The sequence below is a fragment of the Panthera pardus genome, unplaced genomic scaffold, assembly GCF_024362965.1.
Source record: "Panthera pardus isolate Hobbes unplaced genomic scaffold, ASM2436296v1 HiC_scaffold_11, whole genome shotgun sequence".
In the NCBI taxonomy this organism is placed as follows: Eukaryota; Metazoa; Chordata; class Mammalia; order Carnivora; family Felidae; genus Panthera; species Panthera pardus.
Window position 1 is genome coordinate 20348850 of NW_026526666.1, and position 27476 is coordinate 20376325.

The following is a 27476-nucleotide window of genomic DNA, read 5'->3' on the forward strand; positions in this document are numbered from 1 at the left end:
CATAAATATTTGTAGCAGCTTCATTATAGTAGCTAAAAACTAGAAGCCACCCAAATGCCATCAATAGGTTAATGGATAAACAAAAGTGGTCTATCCATGTAATTGAATATTACACAGCAATAAAAAAAGAATAAACTAGTGATACACACTACCATATGGAGGAATCTCAAAATAATAATGCTGAGTAAAAGACAAAAAAGAGTACATACTGTATTAGTCCACTGATATAAAATTGTAAGAAATGCAAACTAATCTATGGGGACAGAAAGCAGATCACTGTTGTCCAGAAACTTGAGAGGGACAGGGATGAGTCCAGTGAGAGATATTACAAACAGTATGAGGATATTTTTTTGGAGTGATGAATTTGTTCATTGTCTTGATTTTGGTGATAGTTTCAAGAGTGCACATATTTTAGTCCATTTGGGCTGCTATAACAAAATACCATAGACTGGGTGGCTTATAAAACACAAAAACTTATTTTTCACCATTCTGCAGGCTGAGAAGTCCAAGATGAAGGCTCCAGCATGGTCAGATTCTGATGAGGGCCATCTTCCTGGTTGATCGTCAGTGCTTTCTTGCTGTGCCCTTACATGTTAGAAGGGGCAAGGCGTTTCTCTGGAGCCTTCTTTGTAAAGGTACTACCACCTCCCAAAGTCCACACCCCCTCCCACATCACCTGTGGGGTTAAGATTTCAACATATGAATTTTGGTGGACATAAACATTCAGACCATGCAGTATACATATTCCACATTTTATCACATTATGCACCTTATTATTTTTATTTTCTTCTTATTTTCATTTTTACATCACTCAGTGCTCATTATGATAAATTTACCCTTAATTCCTTTCGCCTATTTCACTCATCCCCCTAGCAACCTTCCTCTGACAACCACTAGTTTGTTCTCTATATTTAAAAGTCTGGGTTTTTTTCTCACACTCTGTCTGTCTCTCTCACACAAATAAATAAACATTAAAAAATATATAAAAATAAAAATATTAACAAAAAAAGGGGTGCCTGGGTGGCTCAGTCGGTTAAGCATCTGACTTCGGCTCAGATCATGATCTCCCAGTTCGTGAGTTTGAGCCCCGCGTCGAACTCCGTGCTGACAGCTCAGAGCCTGGAGCCTGCTTCTGATTCTGTGTCTCCCTCTCTCTTTGCCCCTCCCCTGCTCACGCTCTGTCTCTCTCCCTCTCACAAATAAACATTAATAAAGAAATGAATAAAAGAAATAAATAAAAGTCTGTTTTTTTCTCTATTTTTTCTGTTTTGTTTCTTAAATTCCTATCACATTGTATAGCTTAAATATGTGCATGTTATTATATATCATTCATATCTCTATAAAGCTATTTTAAAAATCCATCAGTTTGCAAAAATTCCAGGTAAAGATACATGGTTCAAAAATCATAAAGCCATAACAATAATTGAAAGAAAAAACTACCAAAGGCATTAAGATAGGCTGAGTCCAACATTTGGGGGTGGATGCTTTGAACTTCCCCAGGCCTGCACTGAAAATACAAAACTGAATCTGGAGGTTAAATTATGTACGAACATCCATGGTGGCCATTGACAGGAAGGTGTCCTAAGGACAAACCAAAGTGATCATTTAGGACTGACAGCCTTGTAACTAACTATTCCCCTGTATCTACAGGGGGATATAAACCATAATTAAGCTGTTAAATCAGGATGGTAAAGTTTGAGTCCCATAATGGGTATGTGGTGGTTCATTTCCACTGTATCTCTACTTTGAAAATTTCCATGAGAAATATTTAAAGATAAATATATTTTGGTTCAGCCACATAGTAGAGTATTCTGTGGCCTCTAAAACTCCCCTTTTTCAAAGAACATTTAGTAACCTGAAGAACAGCTCAAAACAACATAAGGAGAAAAGGCAGGATAAAAATTAAGTATATATCACGATCCCCAATTACTTGTGGATGGGTTTCTAAACAAGGATATGAATCTAAATGTCTACAGTGGTGGCCTCTATGTGAGGGGATTACAAGTGATATTGTTTTCATTTTTTACCTCTATTTTTAAAAATTGTTGGGGTGCCTGGGTGGCTCAGTCGGTTAAGCGGCCGACTTCGGCTCAGGTCATGATCTCACGGTCCGTGAGTTCAAGCCCCATGTCGGGCTCTGTGCTGACAGCTCGGAGCCTGGAGCCTGTTTCAGATTCTGTGTCTCCCTCTCTCTGTGACCCTCCCCCGTTCATGCTCTGTCTCTCTCTGTCTCAAAAATAAATAAACGTTTAAAAAAAAATTAAAAAAAAAATTGTCTTCAATAAATGGATAATATTAAACACACACATAACAGTTAAAGTATGTTTGTGTATTTGTAAGGTTTTAGTGTTCATTGGCTGAGCTGCTTTAGGTGTTTCTACCCAAAGGTGAAATTAGGTAATAAGAGATTTGGGGGCTGTCTCCAGGCCTACAATTGTATAGCATGTCTCAAATCTGGCAGCACATGAGAATGACATAGACTATTTTTATTTATTTTTATCTTTTAATCGTTTATTTGAGAGAGAGTGATAAAAGAGAGAGAGAGAGAGCAGGGGAGGGTCAGAGAGAGAAGGAGATAGAGGATCCAAAGCAGGCTCCATGCTGACTACAGAGAGCTCAATGTAGGGCTCGAACTCACGAGCCATGAGATCATGACTTGAGCCAAAGTTGGACACTTAACCAACTGAGCCACCCAGGTGCCCCTGACATAGACTGTTTTTAAAAATACTGATGCCTGGGCCTCATTCAAAGAACTCCTCATATAGTTGATCTTCAAAAAAAAAAAAAATTATTGAGAGAGAGAGAGAGAAGATAGAGTGTGCACAATCAGGGGAGGGGCAGAAAAAGAATCCCAAGCAGGCTCCATGCTCAGCCCAGAGGGACTTAATCTCACAGCCATGAGATCATGACCTGCACCAAGATCAAGAGTCGGCACTTAACTGATTGAGCCACCCAGATGCCCTATAGATGGTCTTAAGTAAAGCCCCAGTATGAGTTTTACTTGTTTTTCTTTGGGGGTTTTTGTCCAGGATGGAGGAAGTTTTTTCCATGCTTTCTCTCTCTCTCTCTCTCTCTCTCTCTCTCTCTCTCTCTCTCTCTCTCTCTCTTTAACTTCTGTCCAAGTGAACCTAATTTGAAGTCAGGATTAAAAAAACAATGTTCTACATGTATGGATCACCTATTATTTACCAAGCACTATATCTTGCTAGAGTGATATCTACATGAAGATTCACTGACTTGAGAAGAGAATGACAGAGAACATGTGGAGAGAGAGAAGAAAAACAAAACTACATCATCATAAACCTAGCTGGAAGTAATCATAATATGATTAGCAGAGATTCTAAACATATAAAAAGCTGATTCAAGGTCCTTCTTGCTCATCTGCTGGAAGTTTATTCAGGCCAATTCAGAGAATATAACAAATATTTTATTTGACTTGCTGAAAATATTAGCTGTCCAGGTTCTGGGAAATTATTAGTTCTACTGAAATCTATGTTGAACCGGCAGTTGCCCAATCTTCTTTTCTGATGTCCTGGACCAATAGGCTGGAAATTACTATATAGACTAGGATAATTGATGCTGATTTTCTTTTTTTTAAATGTTTATTTATTTTGTGTGTGTGTGTGAGACAGAGAGGGAGAGAATGTGGAAGGGGGGTGGGGAGGGAGAGAGAGAGGGAGAGGGAGAGAGAGAGATAGAGAGAGAGAATCCTAAACAGGCTCCATGTTCAGTATACAGCCCAACGTGGAGCTTGATCTCATGACCATGAGATCACAATTGAGCTGATATCAAGAGTCAGATTCTTAACCAACTGAGGCACCCAGGTCCCCCAGTGCTGATTTTCAAGAGGAAATAAAGGTTCTGCTGTGCAGGGGAGGCAGGAGGAGTAAGCATGAAACCAATGGACTCCTAGTACCACCTTATCCAGCAATAAATTTTAGAAAAGCTACAACTCAATACAGGGCTGAGGGTGACAAAATTAGATAATGGATACACAGGGAAATGAATCAGGAATTAAGAATTTCCCTTCCCTTACCAATTGACTATTTTTTTTTTTTGCCTTTACATTTCTCCTACTAGTTTATATAAGATAAGCTGACCATGATAAACTTTATAAATCTGGTACATAATTAAGAATATTAAGCCAGAATAATGACTGAACAAGAATTATGAACATCACTTAATGACTGATGATATAGTGATCCTCCCCTTTCGGGAGAAGGTCAGCCTTTCTTCAATTCCAAAAAGAATTGCTCCTTTATATTAGGTTCTTTATACATAGAGCATGCTGCTGGCTCCCATTGCTGTGGGAAGTTGTACTCTGGGAAAAAAGAGTACATAAGCATGTTAGATGACCCAAGAGGTGGCCGCAGCAGATACTGCATATTGATTCACTTCACACCACTCCAGCAGCCTTACAGTGTATCTCCCTGCTCCCTAGGGGTGGGAAAATTACGTCTGCATTTCCCAAGTTGCCTGTAGGTAGGTTCTTCATTTGACTATATTCCACTAACAGACTCACTAATGAGACTTTGACAGAGACAAGATTGTGAGCAGGGGTTGCACAGGTCTGACATTCATGGTCAAGAAGGCCCTAAGATTTTTATCAGTATCTCTAGAGGAGGTTTTGGTGAATAGGTATAGAATAACAGAAGACTGTAGTAAGATTTCTTGCTTTCTTTGGGAATAGTGCCGTGATGTGTTTGGGCATTTCTTCTACTCACATTGCTCCTGTCTGTATAATACAGCCTTGATTCAATGTACACCTAGAAATTCTCTGAGCCCACTAACATGCTGTAACAAATTCCTTTTCGTGTAAACTCACCAGAGTGAATTTGACTATACCTAAGAAAACTGACTAATACAAGGAGATAGTGATGTAAATATAGCTGAGACTCTGACAGAATAAAACTGTGTTTATATAACATTTATATTGTTACAACAAGACCATGTTTGTATATTGCTTATACAACATAGAGTATGTAAATTACATTTAAATTAAATTTATATTAAGCAAGTTAAAATGTTCTCTTGGCCTGAAATAATGGGAAGGGGGTAAAAAGTTTTTTAAAAATTCCTTAAATAAGATTGTATATTTTACTGAAGGCTTAAATGCAAGATGAAGAAAGTAATCACAGACAGAAGCTGGGCAAACACCACATCTTAGTTCTTCACAAACTAAAATGACAAAATTCCTTTAGTATAAGAGCACAGTCGGAGACATCTTCCAAGAATTGTCTTGAGAACAGAGGGGAGAAAGGATCTCATGACATTCAGGGAAGGTGAAACTTCTTGTTACTCAGAGGAGCGAAGAAAATGAACCTCCAAGTCTTAAGTTGGCAAATGTCAAAAAAAGCTATTTAAAAACAATCCTAATACCATAAATTTGAAAGAGGTCATAGTATTTGTAAGAAATTGAAGATCCATAAGCAGGTTACAGTATATTCTCATTTGAATGAAACATTATATCTCTTTGTTAATTGAAATTAAAACTGTAGAGGTGCGCCTGGGTGGCTTGGTCGGTTAAGCGTCCGACTTCAGCTCAGGTCACGATCTCGCGGTCCGTGAGTTCGAGCCCCGCGTCGGGCTCTGTGCCGACAGCTCAGAGCCTGGAGCCTGTTTCAGATTCTGTGTCTCCCTCTCTCTGTGACCCTCCCCCGTTCATGCTCTGTCTCTCTCTGTCTCAAAAATAAATAAACGTTAAAAAAAAAAAAATTAAAAAAAAAAAAAAACTGTAGAATATGTGGCATGAGATTCTATTGATTATGGAGGCTGTTTTATTCTCCAGAATCTCTAGATGGCTAAGAGAGACCATGAGAGCCAAATGTTGCATGTTTACACAGATGTGTAGTTGATTGAGTAACTGTGTCTAAACAATGGCCTGCCATGTTTTATTTTCTGCCTTGTTCTTTTCAGTATTTTCAACATTGACAAGAAAGTAGATTAAAATAAACAAGTAGGACTACATCAAACTAAAAAGCTTCTGTACAGCAAAGGAAACCATCAACAAAGTGAAAAAGCAACCCACAGAATGGGGGAAAATATTTGCAAACCATATATCAAATACAGGGTTAATACCCAAACTATATGAGAAACTCATATAACTCAAGAGCAAAATAATCCATTTTAAAAGGACAACGGAACCAAATGGATGTTTTTCCAAAGAAGTCATACAAATGGCTAAGAGATACATGGAAAGGTGCTCAACATCACTAACCATCAAGGCAATGTAAATCAAAACCACAATGAGGTATTGCCTCATCTGTCAGAATGGCTATCATCAAAAAGATGAGCTAACGACATCACAATGTCAATAAGGACATAGAGAAAAGTGAACCCTTGATGGGATTATAAAATGGCATAGCCACTATGAAAACCAGTATGGAAGTTCCTTAAAAAATTAAAAATAAAACTACTATATGATCCACTAATTCTACTCATATTTGGGAACTGAAAACACTACTCGAAAACATACCTGCACCCCCATGTTCATTACAGCATTATTTACAATAACGAAGATATGGAAAGACTTAAGTGTTCATGAATGAATGAATAGAGAAAGAAGATGTAGTGTATATATACAATGGAATATTATTCAGCCATGAGAAAGAAGAAAATCCTGCCATTTGCAACAGCACGAATGGTACTTAAAGGCATTATGCTAGGTTAAATAAGCCAGACCAAGAAAGACAAATACTTCATGGTAAAAAAAAAAATCAAACCTATAGAAACAGAAAGTAAAAAAGTGGTTGCCAAAATGTGGCAGGTGTGGGAAATAGGGTGAGGTTGGTAAAAGGAACAAGTCTGCAGCTGTAAGATGAGTAAGATCTGAGATCTAATGTATAACATGGAAACTATAGTTGATAACACTGTGTTCTATCATTACAATTTGCTAAGAGAGGAGAACTTAAATATTCTCACCAATAAGTCAATTAAGTAATTACATAATTATGTAATGAATGTGTTAATTAACCAGATGGTGGGAATCCTTTCCCAATGTACATGTACATCAAATCACGACGATGTATACTTTAAATATCTTACAATTTGTTAATTATACCTCAATAAAGCTGGAAAAGGGAAAAAGAAAGCATATACATCTTGCAACCTTATAAAATCTTTACAGGGCATAAATCAAGACCCAGAGTGAATTCAAGAAACAAGATGGACCACATGTGCACAATAAAATTTAGTCTTAAAAAATATGAACTCCACAACTGTAGAATAATGGAGATATGAATAAAAAATATCTCTGTGTTGGGGCACCTGGGTGGCTCAGCTGGTTGAGCGTCTGACTTCAGCTCAATTCATGATCTCATGGTTCTTGAGTTTGAGCTCTGCACTGGCTCTATGCTGACATCTCGGAGTCTGGAGCCTGCTTTGGATTCTGTGTCTCCCTCTCCCTCTCTGCCCATCTCCCACTCACTCTCTCTCTCTCTCCCTCTCCCTCTCATTCTGTCAAGAATAAATAAACATTAAAAAATATTTTTAAAAATATCTGTGTCAAAAAATTAGGTGTTTTGTTAAACCAAAGTTGAATATGGGTCAGTAGTGTGATAAGGGGTCCATAATTATAATTGATTCTGTTTCAGTATGCAAAGCTAGAAGTACAAAGCTCCGAAAAAGGGAGGTCACATGCTTCTTCTCTCATTGAATCTCATTGGATAGACTAGTCTTATCCCTAGCTTAGGGATACTAAGCTCCATTTTAAGTATGACATTTTAAGAGAGATATTGAGAAAAGAATGCACGTCCAGAGAACCAAGTCCAAGATGGTGAGGGGAGAAGATCTGGAGTCCAAGTATTTGTGGAATGCTTGATAGAGCTGTATCTGTCCAACTGGGGACAGGCAGGGCAGCTTTTAAATATTTAAGAAAAGGCCTTGTGCAAGGGATACCTGGGTGGCTCAGTTGGTTGAGAAAAGTCCTTGTGCACATAGTATTAAACTTATTCGAGAAGGCTTCTAAAAACTAAAATCAATTAGTGCTATATAATCATTGGCTACTGTAACCCAAATGACTCCAAGTCCTCTGTGAGCTTCTGTGTTCTTATTTTTCTTTAGTAGGCAAGCAAAATAACACTCCTCCCGTCCCCACAATTCCATGATTTCTTGGAGGGACGAAGAAGGTGCTTATATTCTACAAGCCATTTCTCTGCTCTCACCTGCCGCCCCTGCTCTGATGTTTTCTCATAGGCTACTCTGGTTGCCTCACCCTCTTCCTACAACTGTCCGGGATTTTTTTTGCCCCATGCCATCCCCCTTTCATTTCACAAAGCACCATCATCTATTGTTGTTACAAAACATACTTTTGCTGAAATCTTCCATTTGCTGAGAAGCTTTACAGTATGAAACTAACCAACTGAACCAAAAACCTGTAATTAAATATCAAAAACCAATGTTCTTAGAGTTAATTTGCCCACACCATGTTTTTGGACACCACTTATAAAGTGATTTCTTCCCTGAGTCCCAGAACCTCAAACTCAGCCTTTAGATCACCCCAGATCAAAGCCAAATCCCTATTCCTTTATTAAGTTTTATTCTCTTTTACGCATTTCCTCCCCTTTAATATAGCCCAGGTCTTGCTTTCATAATTTTTGAAAATTTATTTTCCTAAAGAAAAAAGCCTGCTAGCCAGACTTTCATCTTAACTATTCAAAGAATCACCTAAATCCTAACTTTTAAGCTTTTATTTAGGACTTCACAAATTCCTAATGAAATTCTCTAAGAATTTAGAGGGGCTCTAAGGTCACTGTGCTCTCCTCCATCACTATTGCTCCCAGAACAGCAGAGTAGATATGTAACAGAAGATTGATTCTCCTGCTACCTAGAGCAAACCCCAGGTGGTGTGCAGCAACCATTTTTCTTGCCCCACAAAGAAGAGTTTGCTAACATTTGGTGCTATCAGCAAAGGAAATGGACTGATTCATGAGATCCTGAATTTCTCTGACCTGGATTTATTCCAGCACAGACACCAACTTACTATCAGGAAGACTGTCACAGGGTAGAAAGTCAAATGAAAATCCCATCCACTCTAGAAGTATATGGTCCTAGTTCCTGTGTCATTTTTAGTGATGCCCTATAAACATCCCTTTGCGGAATGAAAAATACATGTAATGTACAAGAGAAAAAAATAAGAAAAAAACAAATTAAATCTGTGTGGATCTTTCTGTCCAACTAACACTTTACCAGTGAGTAATACAAGAACAGTGCTTCGTTCGTCTTTACTCAGTCCAAAGAAACTATCTTAATGAGAACTGCCTCATTTACTTTTTCACAATCCTCTGCTAATCCTTCAGTTTGGGTTAATGGCATTTCTTACAAAGAACAATTCCAATTTTTGAGCCACAGTCATTCAACCCAATTCAAATTTTTAAAACCATTTCCTCTCAGCTGTTTCTGATTCTAAGTAATTTCCCTAATTCTCAAATTAATCCTCATTAGTAGAAGACTCCTCTTTGGGGAAACCAAAGTCCCTTTCCTAATCATAATGGTCCATTTAAATAGGGCTAGTTCCAATAGAGGGTTTTATTAAAAGACTTTTACAAGATATCAAACTCTGCCTTTCTATATTGAGCTGAAATGATTTGCCAGTGGCAGGCATAGCTGACACATCAATGTGCCCATCTCAATAATCAATGCATATGTCTACACAGTAAATTTAGCTGCAGGAATTACTGACAATCCTAATAATAGTCAAAATTAATCAAATGTGGCATTACATGCCAGCACATGTTTTACATTTCTTTTCTTGTGAATATAAAATGATAGGTCTAGACCTGGGATATGGGCATTAGAAAACTCAAACCATTTGTGTCTCATTACAACTTACCTCTCTATCAGTTTTTAGATAACTGTTAACCACAAAGTTTTTTTTAACAGTCTCTTAGCCACAATGGGTTTGAGGCAAAGACCATCTGTGTTGTTTTCTAGCCTCCCAAATACAGATGCAGAATTTCTCTGAAACCAGGTTTTGGCCATAGCCATATCTCAGCGTCAACTTTTTTTTTTTAAGTTTATTTTTGAGAGAGAGAGAGAGAGAGAGAGAGAGAGAGAGAGAGAACGCACATGCAAACAAGGGAAGGGCAGAGAGAGGGAGACTGAGGACGTGAAGTGGGCTCCACACTGACAGCAGAGAGCCCTATGTGGGGCTCAAACTCACAGAACCACGAGATCAGGACCCCAGCTGAAGTCAGATGCTTAACCCATGAGCCACCCAGGTGTCCCTCAGACCCAACCTCCATATCAGCTTGACACACCAAGTTATTGTCTTTCTCCTAGATGCCCTCAATTAGAGCAATCCCAATAAATGCCCAAAATTCTCTAATTTCGTAGTTCCAAACACACGGTTTCTGATAACAGTAATTTCACTAGAGGATAAAATTAAAGATGTAGCAAGGCAAGGCAGCCCAGGTATTCACATCTGGTCACTGCTCCATTAAGCATTACCACTGGGAGACTGAGTTATCATGCAGATAAAAGGAAAAATGCCCAAGTGCCCACCAGAGCCCTAAATTTTTTTCACTTAGTCCACAACATTTTGCAGGTCCCCCCAAATTTCTGTTATTCTTCGGTTTCCTGATGCTTCAAATTTTACAGAACCCCATCATTAAATCTATGCCATGACACTAAATCCATTCATCATTTCCTTTTGATAACTTATTACTAGGTGCATTTATTCATTTTTTAATGTTTATTTTTGAGAGGGAGAGAGAGAGACAGAGAGAGACAGAGCACAAGCAGGGAGGGGCAGACACAAGCAGGGAGACACAGAATCTGAAGCAGGTCCAGGCTCTGAGCTGTCAGCACAGAGCCTGATGCGGGGCTCGAAACCACAAACCCAGAGATCATGACCAGAGCCAAAGTTGGAGGCTCAACCAACTGAACCACCCAGGGGCCCCACTAAGTGCTTTTAAACTGTGTTGTTATTTACTTACATCACAACACTTTATTATTATCTTCTTTTAGAAACAATCATCTTCTTTTTAGAAAATAAGAAAAATATTATCTTCTTTTCAGAAAATGAGAAAAATAAGGCTCAGATTGGTTGCCCAAGACAACATTGTTCATAAGTGTCAGAGACAGGATTCTAACAAGGCCTGTTGTATCCTCAATCTTCTACTAGTCTCACTCTATCTCACCGTCTCCTGTTTTCAAGCATCACAACATCCAAGCATTCAAGCCTTATAATATGGTCTGAATATCCACAACTGTACCTCCCCCTATACTGTGAAGTTTCAGACACACACTCTTGGGGCCAGTTGCTACTTTCCCTGTGGCAGTTGTCACCTCATTCCCTTTTCTTTATGTACCTAGAGTTCCAAAACTAAAAGCCTCAAGACATGCCCTCAATTAGCTGGAAATTAGAATGCTCTCATGAATCATTGTTCTAGGTCCCTTGAGAAGCATGGGGTGGGGGGGAAAGAATGTTGCCTTTCTAGCTCTATCACAGTTTCAAAGCCACATAATAATCTTTAATCTGAGAAAAGTTAATATTTTTTGCAATTGAAAACAATTACACTTTTGTTATTTTTTTAGCATTATTGAGCTTTGTAAATTTCATAATATATGTATACTATCATAGGGTAATTTTTCAAGAATGTACTCAATGCTGGCAAGTCTGTTGTAAGAAAAGCATCTTCACACACTTCAAGAAGCAACATAACCTTTCTTAAAAAGTTAGGCTACGTGTATTCAGTTTAGGCCTTTACGATACTGATAACATCTGGATCAGTAACCTCTCTTCTGGAAATCCATCATAAAAAGGTAATCAGAAAGAAATACAAACAAAAAATATTGCTACAGCGAAACTTTGAATAGTGATAGAGTAGAAAAGAAGAGGAAATGGTTAATTATGCTTAAATTCATGCAACTAAGTATTATACAACCATTAAATATCATGCTTATGATAAATTTCTAGAGTATTTTTAATTTTAAAAGTAGAGGTTAAAATTGTAGACTGTAGATGCACCTGGCTGGCTCAGTCAGTTGAGCGCTCGACCTCGGGTCAGGTCATGATCTCATGGTTTGTGAGTTCCAGCCCTGAGTCAGGGTCTGCACTGACAGTTCAGAGCTTGGAGTTTGCTTCAGATTCTGCGTCTTCCTCTCTGCCCCTCTCCCACTCTCTCTTTCTCTTCCTCTCTCTCTGCCCCTCCCCCATGCTCTCGCATGCTCTCTCTCTCTCTCTCTCTCTCTCAAAAATAAACATTGAAATTTTTTTTAAATTATAGACTGTAGGAGCTTAGTATTTTGTTTAATGGAAGGAAATACCAAAGCCAAAAGTGGTAGTATTAAGAAACTAAAAAGAAAGAAAAAATAAAATAAATCTCCCTCTAAAATTTTCTAGAGAGGGCAAAAATATATTTATGTGTGTGATTATATAGTGAATAGATAATATGCTGAAAATTCCTTATAAACACCTGATGTGCCAAGAAAGTCTTTGGATAATGTTAAGCTTTTAAATCCCCCTGACCTAACTTAGAACTCAGTGCAAGTGAGACATTATAAAATGTCCCTTATAGCTTTTTTTCCCAAGTCCCCTAGGATTTTTTGTAATCAGGTTTTAGTACATTCCATTAGCAAAAAATATATGCCTGACTCTGTGTTCTCTGGTAATTAATACTTTGCATTCAGCCTAATACTTCTTCTTGCACCTGAGGCAGGCACCAGGGGCCTAAAACACATGCTCTATTGATCCTCACGGTTAAGCTACAATTATAATCCTATCTAACTGGAATTATCAGGCCTCTGTTATCCAGTGGTTGAACTGTCTGAATCTAAGAAAAAGAAAGTGTCCCTGAAGCCATTAGTTGGGAATTCTCATTTCCCCCCAAAAGAAACAAATCTTGAATGAGATTTATATCAGTTACCTGTTGCCACAATGATACTATGAATGAACTATGCCGGAAATCAGCCTTTAATTAGTCCACAAGTCTATATGTGAGCAAGTTAGACGAAGTGGGCCTTCTGCTAACAACTGGACTCACCTGCATGTCGGGTTGACTGGCTGTCAGTGGCTGATTCTGTCTACATGTCCCTTACATTCCTCCAGCAGCCTAGCTTGGGTGTGTTCCTGTGGAAAAGGCAGAGGGTCAAGAGCAGAAACAGGAGTATACAAGCACTTTTTCAAACATCTACACATACCAAATCTGCAAATCACGTGGCCAAATTCAGAATTTAGGGACAGAGAGAAACTTTACCTCTTTAAGTAAGGGCAACTTCAAAGTCACAAAGCAAAATTCATGGGCTAGAGGAGGGGTAAAGATCTGGAACCACTGATGCAATTAATCTACTAAAAAGGTATGTCTAGATTCCTATTATAGCCAACTAATCTCCTTTTCAGCAAGAAGCTTACATCAATACCACAATGGCTCACAATGTCCCCAAATTGACTAGTGTCTTGAAAAAAAACTAAAGTTGGGGCGCCTGGGTGGCTCAGTCGGTTAAGCGGCTGACTTCAGCTCAGGTCACGATCTCGCGGTCCGTGAGTTCGAGCCCCGCGTCGGGCTCTGGGCTGATGGCTCTGAGCCTGGAGCCTGCTTCCGATTCTGTGTCTCCCTCTCTCTCTCTGCCCCTCCCCCGTTCATGCTCTGTCTCTCTCTGTCTCAAAAATAAATAAAACGTTAAAAAAAATTTTTAATAAAAAAAAAGAAAAAAGAAAAAAAACTAAAGTAGGGGTGAAAATTTAAAAACAGGGGCACCTGGGTGGCTTAGATGGTTAAGCGTCCAACTTTTGGTTTTGGCTCAGGTTATGATCTTGTGGTTCATGACTTCGAGCCCCACATTGAGCTCTATGCTGTCAGTGCAGAACCTGGTTGGGATTCTCTCTCTACCTCTCCCCTCATCGTGCTCTCTCTCTCTCTCTCTCTCAAAATAAATGATAAGTTAAAAAAAAAAAAAAAAAGCAAAAACCCTTGCTACTCTTGTCATCTTAGACACTGTTACACAATTCCCTAATTGGCAACCCCTCATGGGTGAAGTCAGGTACATTAAAAGTCAACATTAATTATATGTGTAATATACATCTATATTATATAAATTGAAATAAATCCAGCAATTTTTTAATGTTTTTTTTTATATGTTTATTTTTGATAGAGAGAGCACAAGCAGGGGAAGGGCAGAGAGAGAAAGGGAGACAGAGAATCCAAAGCAGACTCCAGCCTCTGAGCTGTCAGCACAGAGCCCAGGGTAGAGATTGAACTCACAAGCTGTGAGATCATGACCTGAGCCAAAGTTAGAAACTTAACTGACTGAACCACCAGGTGCCCCAACCCAATAATTCTTTCTAAAAGTAGTTGTTAACTTTCAGATTAGCTTTTTCTAGTACCTGGAATACTTAATGTAAACATTCTTATCATACCCACCCTTGAAGGGTTAGGTCATATTTTTTTTAAGTCTTGATAATTAAAAAAGTAAAATTAAAGTATCTATTATTCTTCCTAGTATCTGACATTCTATATGGAATAAGATAGACAGTAATTACAAGAAAGAAGAAAACCTCACTTAATTTCATAAAATAACATATCAATGGGCTATGAGATGATACTCTTTACTAGCTAACTACTTTCACTGCACAGACATTTTCCTCATCATCAGAATAGAAAGTAAGAAAGTACTTTCATTAACTACATTAGCTATGGTTCCAAACTAAAATGCATTTTAAAATCCTTGTCAGGCAGACTAACCACAGTACTAGAAAAACAGATTTTGATGCCTGGCTACAAAAGGGTCAGGATAACACAAAATGAATGCCAGACATCCACAATGTTCAAAACAAATAATTCACCATTGTTGAGAGGAATCTCAGAATGTTTTTTTCTTGGGAAGAAAGATTTGTAGCATCTGTCTGGCTCTTAAAAGCAAATCACATCCCTTGAAACACAATAAACATAAGTCATAATTACCTAAGGTAATATATTAGTATCAACTCTTTCCTTAACATTAGAATTATAGAAGTATTCTGTACAATTTCACACATACTGTTAATAATTTTATGTTATCTCACTTCTTTTAGCTACCATTTTATCACAAAATATAAATATAAAAGAAAGAAAGAAATGTCGTATGCATATTCAACCCCCTCTTTCCCCCCCCCCACCAAATACAGAACTACAAAGTAATTGGTAACATCTGTTGTCATTGACTATTTTCATGATTTGTGTGGTACCTGAAAATTTATTATAACTAAAATAGAGCACATTAACTTTATTTTTGTTCAGATAGTGATTCCAAGAATGCAGCAAGAGCATCTGTGACTGTCACTAATTAGGGAGTCACTGAGCAGAAATATGGTACAATCACATGTGGTTGATACACTGAAAAGTGCAGCTAAACATAAAATGCTAATTGTTTTCTTTATAAGTCTCTAGGTCATAGCCAACTGGATTGCAACAGAAACACTGGAAATCTTGGACAGTCCAAAGTAAACTTTACAAAAAAATTTTCTAAGGAACAAAACAAAACGAAAAGACAGGAACGAGACCTCACCTATGGAAAAGGCCTGGAGTCAGGGCTTCCCTTTAACACCACCAAAGACTCTATGAAACCGTGTCTGCCTGCAGTAGAAAACACCAAACTAGCAGCTGCTGGAATACGATGTCTTAAAATTGTTTCATCATTTATCGCGGCTTAAATCTTTTGTATGAGCAGAGGAGAGTTGGTGTCATTCTCTATGACAACAGAAAACTTGATTTCTGTTTTAAAGTTACTCATCCAGCAACCATAAGCGCTTTTAATAAGGTCACAAGTACCTTTAGCCATTGGTCCTCTCAGGATATTTCTATAAAAGTGGTTGATGAAGAATGAATTAGATAAGGTCAGTAAACTGACAAGACTAGCAAAATGCTACTAAAGTGGACTTAGATTCCTTAGGAGCTTTGACAACATGGATTTCTTTTTCTAGTGTTTGATCTTTGTTCCACCATCAGCATATAGTGTTGAAGTCTCAGAGCTGTTCCCTGAACTTCATCTGTTTTTTTTTCTCATAAGTATGTACTAAGCACCTTCTATGGGGCCTCTCTTTAGTGTGAAAGCTCCAACAGTGAACAACATGTTGTCCCCATCCTCAAGATTATCTAATAGAGATAGCAGGCAAGGCAACAGGTATTTACAATGTAGTGTGATAAGCACTGCAGGAGAGATAGATACATCTGTGATGAGAACACACACACAAAAGAAACCTAACCCTGAGTTTCAAAGCAGAAAAACCTCCCAGAGAAGTTCATCTCAGAAGTAGGGGCAGGATGATTGCAGGTTTAGGTACAAAGATCTAAAGACAAGAGACAACCTAGTGTACTAGGGGCAATGTCTGTAGTTCTCTGTACGAGCTGGAAAAGAGTGAAGATGGGTGTCAGTGAAAGAATGGTGTCTAATGAGCAAGAGAAATAGAAACCAATCAGGCAATAAAAAGATTTGTTGAATTTAAACATTCAGCAAAGAGATTAGCACTACCTAGTTAAACGAGTAAGATTTTGATTCTAATCCATCAAAATCAGAGGATGAAAAATAGAAAGGCAAAAGAAAGAAAGAGACAGAGAGAGACAAAGAAAGAAAAAGAAAAGAAGAGAGAGAAAAAGAGAAAGAAAGCGTGGGGGAGGGAGAAAGAAATAGAGGATGGAAGGAAGGAAGGAAGGAAGAGAGAAAGAAAGGGTGGGAGAGGGAGGGAGGAAGAGAGAGAGGAAGGAAGGAAGGAAAGAAACAAGGAAGGAAAAAAGCAAAGATGCATACCATATACACACCAAAAAAGCATATCTTAAAAAATTCCTTGGAAAGAGATGGGAATACTCAGCATGTTTACCTGCGGCTTGGCTGAATCATCCTGGGTCTCTTCTCCAAGGACAGCCAGAAATGGTAAGTAGTTCTGTAACCTCAAGAATGTTGTGAATAATTTTCGGAAACATTCTAAAAGTTTGTAACTTTTCTCAACACTGGTCTAGAACAGAAATGTTTTCCATGCAGTAATTAATGACTTCTTCTGGGAATAAATCCCCACTGTGTGAACAATTTTCTAAAGAACATAGGGATTATGACTTGTTCAACTAGTAAATAGTTCACTCTCAGCATGCTGTCAATTGTCAGTCAATTTTTTTCTTTTAATTTTTTAATGTTTATACATTTTTGAGAGAGAGAGAAAGAGAGCATGAGCAGGGGAGGGGCAGAGAGAGGAGGAGACACAGAACCCCAAGCAGGCTCCAGGCTCTGAGCTGTTAGCACAGAGCCCGTCACATCCCAGGAACCGTGAGATAATGACCTGAGCCAAAGTCGGAAGCTTAACTGATGGAGCCACCCAGGCGCCCCAGGATATTTTTAATCAGACATTCTATTTTAAAAATCTAATTTTCTGAAGTATATATTTTTACAAAATTAAGAACATGACTCATAAAAGTATGAAATGAATACTATCAAACACTTTATTTTAGTTCATTAATTAATGAGCAAATCAATAAGGTGTTAAAACTGGTTGAAAGGTGAATTTAAAGCACAGATAGATATATATGTGTAGGCAATCAAGATTGCTAAAATGAATTTGCTAATAGATGAAAACTGGTTAATAACTTAAAACATAATATTTGAAATTATTTTTTCCACATAGTAGAAACAAGTTATATCTCTACATGACATAATTCACTTGTATTGCTATGCATGAGAATCACTTGAGAAATACCAGTTGTCTATAACTTAATTTCTACCCCTATGGTTTTGAAATTGTCACAGAGAAACAATCAAAGGTGCATAGCCCTATAATGTCAGATAATCTCTGAAGGAAATCCCTAACATTCCTTTAAAAGGGCAATCATCTCTCTTGCCCATTTCCAAATCTTTGAATTTTTTTTCTTGACAAGTCTAACATTGGTTATGTGACTATTCTCATTTCCTGTATGATGTGCCTGCAGAAAATGAATATTTTAATTGGCCTACTAGGATGCTGTTCCTTTGCATCAAGATAGTAATAAAACCTTACCCATTTTCATAAGTAAACTTTTGAAATGTTTTCTTTAATGTATTTTTTATGTTCCAAATGTTTAAGAAAATATGACATAAAAGCCTTGTGATTTCACATTGAAATATCTAATTGGTATTTTTATTTTAACATAAAGGATATACAATAACTAAATTGTGGGCAGAATATGAATTTTTTGGAGACCCAATTTTCAACATTTATAAGTTTGATTTAACCAAACTTACAAAATATGCTTAAGCCCTTAGACTATTTTTAAAGCTCTAGTTAAAAGTATATCTGGACAACAGTGTGAATGCACTTAAGGACCCTGAACTAACTGTGCACTTAAAAATGGTAAAAATGCAAGTTTTATGTTATGTATTTTTTACCATTATAAAAAAAAGCACATTTACTTGTTTTTTAAGGTGCCTAAGATCAAGAGATTTAAAAAATTTTAATGTGGTTTGAAACACTCAAGGGAATATAAAATAACTCAATTTATAAATGGAGTGAATTGCAGGGGAAATTTTAATCCACTAATTTATGAATTGATTATTAATAAAAGAAAACCAAGTTGAAGCTTCTAATTCATTTTTTTTAAACATTGGGTTTACAAATAAAATGAAAAGATGTAGATTTTGAGGTTGAGGGATTACAAGATAAGGCAAGAGAACTAAGGAGAAGCCAGATTGTAATAGTAAAGAGTTTAGATTATATCTTGTGAGTAACAGGCAGCTACTAAAGTAAAGCAATGGGAGCAGCATATTTGTACCTCAAAAAGGATAATTCTGGCTTGTTCTGTGGAAAAAGGCTAGAGGCAGATAAGATTGATGGCAAAAAAAAATTAATAGGTTATTGCTGTTATTTAGGTGAAAAGTGATGATGATCAGGACTAAAGCAATGAGGCAATAATTATAACCACCTTACACTGAGCACCTATTATGTGTCAGGAACTCTTTTAAAAAGCACTTCACCCATACTAACTCACTTTATCCTTATGTCAGTGCCATAGGGTAAGTATTATTATTACCTTACACAGCACAAGAATTCATCTCTTACTCAGAATCGTTGTTCAAAGTCATGGGGAAATTCTAAGAATATATGATTTTGCAAACGCCTTCTTAACCCGACTGGGGAGTGGGGAGTGGGAAACAGTTCATACTGTTAAAAGAGAAACTGAGGCATGCCAAAAATTTTAAGGGTTTATTTAAGCAAAAATCGATTTGAATCAGTGCAGCAACAAACCAGAAGTGGTTAGGGCAGATCCACCGACAGCAGCTGGGGGAGAGACTTTATAGCAAAGGTAGAAGCAAAGTAAGGAAATTCTTGACTGGCTGTAGTTTAACGTCTCGGTTGGTTATGATTGGTTGTCCTTAGGTTTCAAATTCATAACCTTTAGGCATTTACAGGCTTAGATTTTCATTTATGCATGTAGGCTGCTAGGACCTTAAAGCCATCTCAATCCAAAGGCTTCCTTGTTTAAATTATTTAACAATAGCAAAATACAAACAAAGAATAATCAACTCCTTACTGCCTGAAGTTCCAACTTCAAAAAAGAATGGGTCCAATATGGGAATAACTTTGTTCAAATGCAGTTACTCCTGATTTAAACAACCAATTATTAACTTGCAAAGACATCAAGTTCCAAATATACAAATAATTGATTTGTGAAAGAAGCAAATGAATTTCTTGTGATAAGGTATTTGAGGGAAGAGTTAGTTATTGATTTATTTGTTTGTGTAGGTGGTGGTTGTGGTGTTTTATCTCACAAGAAATCTTATTTCAGTAAATGACTAAGCAAATGAGAGTAACTTGAAAAATGGGAAAGGTTTTACATATGCCATGAAACTTCACGGGTCATATTTTCTGTCTCAATGATAGTTTCAAATTGCTGGCGATAAAACAAGAGCTAAATGGCTTGTCTCTTACAAAATGTGAGATTTAAAAATCTATGTATGTAAAACTGTCAGTCTTTCAGATGCTTTTTCCGAGCTCAAGGAATTCTAGGATCCCAGGATTTTGTCATCTCTAAGTATCTCATTAGACAACCCATTCCCAACATTGCCATGCTTAACTGTTGTTTATTTATTTAAAAAAAATTTTTTTTTAGTGTTTGTTTATTTTGGGGACAGGGAGAGACAGAGCATGTGTCGGGGAGGGGCAGAGAGAGAGAGGGAGACACAGAATCTGAAGCAGGCTCCAGGCTCTGAGCTGTAAGCACAGAGTTCGACGTGGGGGCTTGAACTCAGGAACCATGAGATCACCTGTTTAACTGTGTTTAAAAGCCTCAGGGAGGTATCAAAAGGTTTAGGCTTTATACAAGAGAGAGAAATGGAGCCTTTGGGTGAAGTTTGCTCTCTAGTAGTGGGAAGGAACACGTCGTTTGCCTTATATTTGCAACACAGTACAATGAATTGGGGCCTGGAAAGGGCGTGTCTCTAAACAGACCTGAATCATACCTTGAGGAACAGGCAGTAGATCTGACTTCTTTGGGGTTTGCCTTTAAAGGAATACTATTCTAACATTCTACCAGGTTTTCCCTTTAATATTCTGCAAATTAGGCAGAAAGCTTTAAACGTGCAAGCCACAGGCAGTATCTGCTGCCTCATTACCGGCTGAACGGCCTGTGCCACAAACCAGTTCATGCATTACAAACCATCCCCCGACAGTCTATTATCATGTGGTCATTTTCACCCATCTCTACAGGACTGTTTGCATCCATTGACTAGAATATTCATCCTCTTCTCTTAATTGAGACTCCCTAAAATATCATCACCAGGAATTCCTAGAAATAAATTATTCCTAGAAATAGTATATATATGTATGTATATATATATCTCTCTCCTCAATGAGCTTAATTTTAAAACATCACATTTCAGCACATCCTCTTTAACAATAAAAGCATCGTTGGGGAAAAGAGATGGTAAACGGTCATAATCATGGTGTGTATGTTTGGCTTCTTAGGTAATTTCACCTGTGTTGTCAGTGGACACTACCTGACATTAAGCAGTAAATCAACTGGGCTTCACAACAAAGTCATGAAATATTTCAACCCACTAAAAATGAAGCAGATTCATTCCAATATCCCAACTGCTGTAAAGGGACTGTAATAGTGAAAGTCTAGTATCACATGGAAAGTAGTATCATACAGTGGAAACCACAATCTTGCTGCTGACAGACTTGAGTTCAAGCCAACGTTTTCCGTTAATCAGTATTTTGATCGTAAAAGGTTAACTTAAATCTCTGGGTCTCAGGTTTGTTTTTTTTTTAAGTTTATTTATTTTGAGAGAGAGAGTGTGTGTGTGGGGGGGGGGGGGGGGGGAGGGGCAGAGAGAGAGAGAGAGAGAGAGAGAGAGAGAGAATCCCAAGCAGGCTCTGCGCTGTCAGTGAGAGCCCTACGCAGAACTCGATCCCATGAATCCTGAGATCATGACCTGAGGCTGAAACCAAGAGTCGGACACTTAACTGACTGAGCCAGCCAGGTGCCCCTCTGTGTCTTAGTTTTATCATTAACAAAATGGGAACTATGATAACTGCCCTTTAAATTATTATGAAGTTTACAAAAAATATATGTAAAATACCTGACGTCTAATAGGCATTATTATCACTCTCGGCATCAGGATTCCCAAGCGGCTGCTCTCTTGCAAACCTGTATAGAACATGTAAGCTGAGTAGAAAACACATTTGAGAGATAATAGGAAACAGTAGAAAGCTGTCTCTTGCACTCCTGTTAAGGAACGACTTTGACTCTATTTTAACACAGGCTTCAGAACTGTCAGCTATAGAGAAACAAATGTTTTCAGTGAACTGATTACAGCTGCAAATGAACAGCCATTCTTCACACTTGCAAAACGTGCACATAAAGGGAGTTGCCAGCCATGTTTACAGTAGCAGCATTTTTTTAATTAGAAGAGACTAAAAGATACATCATATATCCAATGTCTAGTGATGAAAACATGAATAATCAAATAATAGCCATGATTTTGAAAAACATAGCTTTTTATCAAACACCTATTGAAGCTACCAAGGGATACTAAAGATTCACCAAATACCCTGCACAATACTCAAAACTAATGCTAAAAGTTCAGCACATTTCCTTCAGGTCTTCAATGAATTACGATATGTGTATACCGTTAATACCATACTAAGTAAAACATGTTCATGCTGTTTTCTCTACTTTAGACACTTGTGTTCCCCCCTTCATAGGGTATAATTCAGTGTTTTATTCATAATAAGTAGTCCATAATTACTTTACAAAAATAGCCACAGTTAACACGAATGTAATTCTTTAATCAAACTGTGGATGAATTCACTTTAAAGGGTATGATACTATTGAAACATGCATATTAAGCCAGAGCTTTAATTCAGAAAGGATTACAGCTTGTGAGTTAAATAATTACAGGTTTCATGTTTTGAATATTTATTTCCAAGTCTGTTTTCTATCTTTTATTTGCAAAAAATTTGGACTCATTTGGCCACATATAGGACGCTAAATTTCTCATATTTTTTATCCTCTAATATGAAAAAAAATTAGTATTTTATCACTGAAGTCATAATGCCATAAAACAGCCGTTACAAAAAACTTTCCATGACCTCACATGTGTGAAAACATTAATGAATTGCAAAAGTTGAAATTGGTGTTCCTCATTCTGGCACAGAATGAACACATGTGTCCCAAGATGAATCACCCAGGAATGTGCACTGGAACCAACAGGGAATCAGGAGAGGCAGCTGCTTTCTTGGCAACAGAAGTGACAGCATCTGGAGCTTCTGTGTAGGCATAGTGCATTGAGGTACTGTGATTCTCCCCTGCGATGCTACTAAAGCGATGTATCTCTGACTATCACATGGAAAGTGCCATTGTTATTTCTACACAGCTTACAAAGGGACTGGCAATGCCACATGTTTACCAGCATAGTAGACGACCACTTTTAAATCTAAGACTTCATAAAGATCCCGCAATGGAGCTCTACCAAAGTAACTTACCTTCACCAAATAGAAATTTCCTTCTCACGTGACGTCCAGGATAGGCAAGCAAGAGCTGATATGGTGGCTTCCTCATCACCTGGGACTTGGACGGCTTTCAGTTCCATTTCATGATTACTTATACTTGGTCCAACATGGTGCTCCAACCATCACATCTGAGTTCTAAACAGAAGGAAGCAAGTAAGGGGGAAGCAGGTTTAAAGCACACCTACAATCTATCTTACAGAAGTTTCCCAGAAACTGTCATGCACTTCCATTTATATGCCTTTGGCTAGACCTTTAGGCATACGACCATATCTAACTGCAAATGTTGTCCTTATTCCAGACAATCACGTGCCTTAGAGTTCTAAGAAGAGGAGACGGATATTAGGATGGGCAATGCGAATCTAGGCCACAGCTGCTAAAATGCCAAGAATCTGGGTAGATTACAAGACAAGTAATATTTTGAAACTTGGATATCATTACAGCACAGATCTAGAGAGGAAGAAAATACTATGGTGCTTGAGTTTGTTATTCACCCATGAATCAATACAACTTGAATTTGCAGAGTTCTCTTACAACATTTCTGAAGTCCTCCCATATTAAAAATTATTTTGAATGCCACAAGTTTTACAGCCCTAGAATAGTTTCCAATCAATCACAGCGGCTAGAATCCCTTATGGGACTTATTTTTATTACATACTCAACTTGGTCAAAGGAATGTTTACGTATCAGAATGCCTTTGGTCACCCAAATTGTGATTTAGATGTCAAGCAGGAGCCAACGAGCAGAAAAGTTGACATGGATGATAAATGGAGACCTAGAACAAGAAATTCTGAGGTAGGAGTTGGCAATAGTGGATTGGCATCTCGCTAACCACTCACTACTCCCTTCCCAACTCTGTCACCCAAGTTCAGGCTAATTAGTCATCGTACACTGGAATATAGGCCAGCCAAGTACAATGCCAACCTAAAACACTCATCAGCCAGTGTGGAGAAACAAATGGTTCCATTTAACACAACATGACAGTTTCAATAATACAGTAAACTCAAATGAGGAGTACAGTTCAATCACTGAGGTACTTGGCAGAAAACAGAAGAAAGCCTCTTGGCAATCCACTTGTGTCATGTTCTTGAATGTTTGCAGACTATATGCTTCTTCCTTTCTCTTTTGAGGTAGAAAATATATATTTTTCAAAAAAGGACAGGTTTTTCAGATTGGTCTCTAATACAAAAAGTTAGCCCAGTTTTTTGTTTTTGTTTTTGTTTTTTTTTTGCCATTCCAGAGTCATTATGTTTTTTTGCTTTGTTTGCTTGTGTTCAGTTTGTTCTTTTAATGTGATAATCTGACTGGGGGACAGATTTTTTTCTCTCTCTTACCACTATTTGATAGCAATTCTACCATAATTTACTCCACAGGGTAATTCCAATGTACTTCTACTTTCTGTCAGTACTCCTGCATATAATAAATATCGTGATTCAACATCACAGTCTGATGACAAGTATTCACAAGGACTTCCTAGTGAAAACATGTTCTATCCCAATTACTTGAAAAAGGAAAGGGAATTTCTCTTAATGGATTGTGACAGCCAGCCTCCAAAATGGCCCCTGATTATCCTCACTTTCTGTATTCATGCTGTATATTAGTCTCCTTCTATACGAATCAGAGCTGGCTTATGTGATAACTAAAGTACAGGCAGACATGACAGTGTGACTTCCAACGATCGGCTACCAATGGTATTGAAGCTTCAGTTTCTTTGATTGGCTCACTTTGGTGGAACCCAGCCACCATATCATAAGGACAGTCAACGAGCCACATGGAAAGGCACTCCGGGAGAGGAATTGAGAACTTCCACCGATAGCTCCAATTTGCCAATCATAGGAGTTAGTTACCTTTGTAGATGATGTTCCAGCCTCAGTCAAGTCCTCATATCCCAGTAGTCTCACCTGACATCTGACTGCTATCTCATGAGAATCTTCAAGCCATAACGGTTTGGTCAAGTTGTTCCCATACTTCTAGCCCACAGAAAAGGTGATAGATACTAAATGGTTAAGGTTGTTTATAACCTTCTAAATTTGGTGGCAATGTGTTACACAGCAACAGATAACTAACACACATACAATCACATATAACCCTCTCCTTTAGTGTTTTTACCTGCCAGCTAATTCCCATAAATACATTGGCCAGCATCTCCCTTCAAATGCTCCTGCAACACACACACACACACACACACACACACACACACACACTCTCTCAAGTGTAATCAGATTGACCACTTGACAATATTGAATTAAATTGCACCAGTCACTCCAGTAAGGCCAATATGAGACTAATCTGGCCTGACTAATCCTATTATCATGCCTTACCCCTCTCTTGCAGATTTCAGAAAATGTCTCCATGATGTCATATTTTACAATAGTCATATTGTTCCAATGAATCAAAGACACAATCTAGGGTTTGAGGAGATGTAGCCTCCTCCAGCTGACTTTAACATTATCAGTCTGTGAAAAATGTCTCTCATTTGTTTAGATGCCTTCGTGTATCTGCCACATCTGAACCACTTAGGTTCCTCCTGTTTTGGAAAGGTAATCAATCTTCTCGGCCTGGGTTGTGTCCATACTCTTAATCATTACTCACTACTACCACCTCCTGGATGTCCAACACTTTGTAAATATTAGATCACAATGTTTGAAAATATCAGTTCTTTTATTATTTTTTCATTTTATTTAAACCCAAGTTAGTTAACATATAGTGTAATAATGGTTTCAGGAGTAGAATTTAGTGATTCAGCACTTACATAATGTGCTCATCCCAACAAGTGCCCTCCAATCAGTTCTTGTCTAAAGACATTTTAGTCACTCTCATTTTTTTAAGCAGTAAGCACTCAGCCCCACATGTAGTAAACCATGAGATTACAATATGGCTTAGCTAATCACTGAGGCAACAGAATGGAGTTTTTATTCATAGCTTCTCTCAAAATCTAATACTCTTTCTGGAACCAGCTAACAGATCACCTGAGCTCCCCATGCCACCATTTAAAATAAATGCAGTAATGTTGATCCATTGATCTGAAACAGGGAGAAAAATAAACCAAATTATTTTAAATTATAAAGTTAAATTATGCCAGCCTAAAAATGTTCAGTGTGGTGGTTTAAGGGAAATCCACATAAATGCACATCCCCACCTTATGCTACATATTCTGAAACTTAAAAGTTCAAATAATAAAAGTTATCTTTAATGATTTACAATTTTAATACCATTCTCCTTTTGAACTTCTGATATTGTCATGCCCTCTCTTACCAAATGTACCTGTTTAGTGTGATCCTCTGGTTTTAAAATATATATCTATTTCCAGTTAGATTCATAATTTACCTTTGCTTACTGTTATTCCCCCTATTTTCAAAATATATGCTTGAATTGTTTCTCCAATATATATTGTAAATTTGTTTATTTGTAAATACAGAAGGCCCTTTTCTATGGATCTCAAAAGAATTTCTGGAAGTGTGTGGCGGGGAAAAGTTAGGGTTGCTCTTGGGTAGCATTCCCGTGTAAAAGAGAATTTGTAAAACCGACATATTCAGAACTGAGATGAATAGTCACTTGGCTTATGACTGGTGAATGATCCCAATTTTTTCCTTCATGTGGATCCTGAGAAAATGATAAAAGCCATGTTTTTAAAATGTACAAATCTGTGGTCTTATTACCACAAGCAAAAATGTTGACAGCCTTCTACCAAACATGTGCACAGCCATTATCCTTTCAATAAACAGTCCACCAGAAACTAATATAACACTGTATGTTAACTATATTGGAATTTAAAATTAAAAAAAAAAACAGGTCACCAACATAAATACCATATTTATTTGGCATGCTTCTTTTTCAATCATTCCACCAAAAACAAATACACACACATACTTACACATGCATATACACACGTGCACAAAATTTTCTAATACTTCTCATGGAGTACAGATGTCTGTAGCTGTTTAGTTAAATCCCATTTGAACAATTATTTTTTTTTTTTTTACTTCTTCAACTATTCTTTTTAAAGTGTTAAGAAACTATTCTATGCATAGTTAAAATAGTATCACAGAGATAGATAGAATTCCTAGTGATTCCCAGTGTTCCTCAATAACTTTCAGAAATAATCTTTAACAAAATAGCAGCAAACAATTAGTTTAAAATGGATTGGGTAGATTTAAATTCAGATTTAAAATGAATTTAAATTCTAGGTCTCTCCTGAAATCCATCCTTGTCTATCCTGGAATGTCCCTCACCAGCCTTGACCTAAGAGGTCAGTTTTATTACAAGACTGAAATATAGTATCTCAATAAAGGAAAAACCGCCAGAGCACTATATCCTTTGCCTTTTTTTTTTTCTATAGTTGGAACAAATTCTCTCTGAGCAGATCAACTACTTAATGTCCAGTGGCTTTGGCTGACAGACTACATTCCAAAATGGATACTTACTCAGGATGAAGAGAGGAGGGAGTGGGCAGTAGATTGACAGGGAGCCAGCTTGTGGCCATATGCACACAAAACAGCTTGAAGTCAAGCCTGCCTGTTCCTCCTACTCT

General features: G+C 37.6%; 1 long non-coding RNA gene across 4 annotated transcripts; it reads right to left on the reverse strand.

The window, feature by feature from the left end:
* LOC109271941 (uncharacterized) lies at nucleotides 1–25959 on the reverse strand. Of its 4 annotated transcripts, XR_008418323.1 has the most exons (8): nucleotides 24793–25959; nucleotides 22922–23083; nucleotides 21517–21584; nucleotides 16793–16927; nucleotides 15484–15551; nucleotides 14783–14868; nucleotides 12984–13069; nucleotides 1–676 (listed from the first exon to the last, which is right to left on the reverse strand). It is a non-coding gene; the product is annotated as an uncharacterized LOC109271941 (long non-coding RNA). The 4 variants fall into 4 exon arrangements; XR_008418324.1 differs by having other exon boundaries at nucleotides 16793–16855; nucleotides 22922–25959; XR_002082180.2 differs by having other exon boundaries at nucleotides 16793–16862; nucleotides 22922–25959.
* Between the last annotated feature and the right edge of the window lie 1517 nt (nucleotides 25960–27476).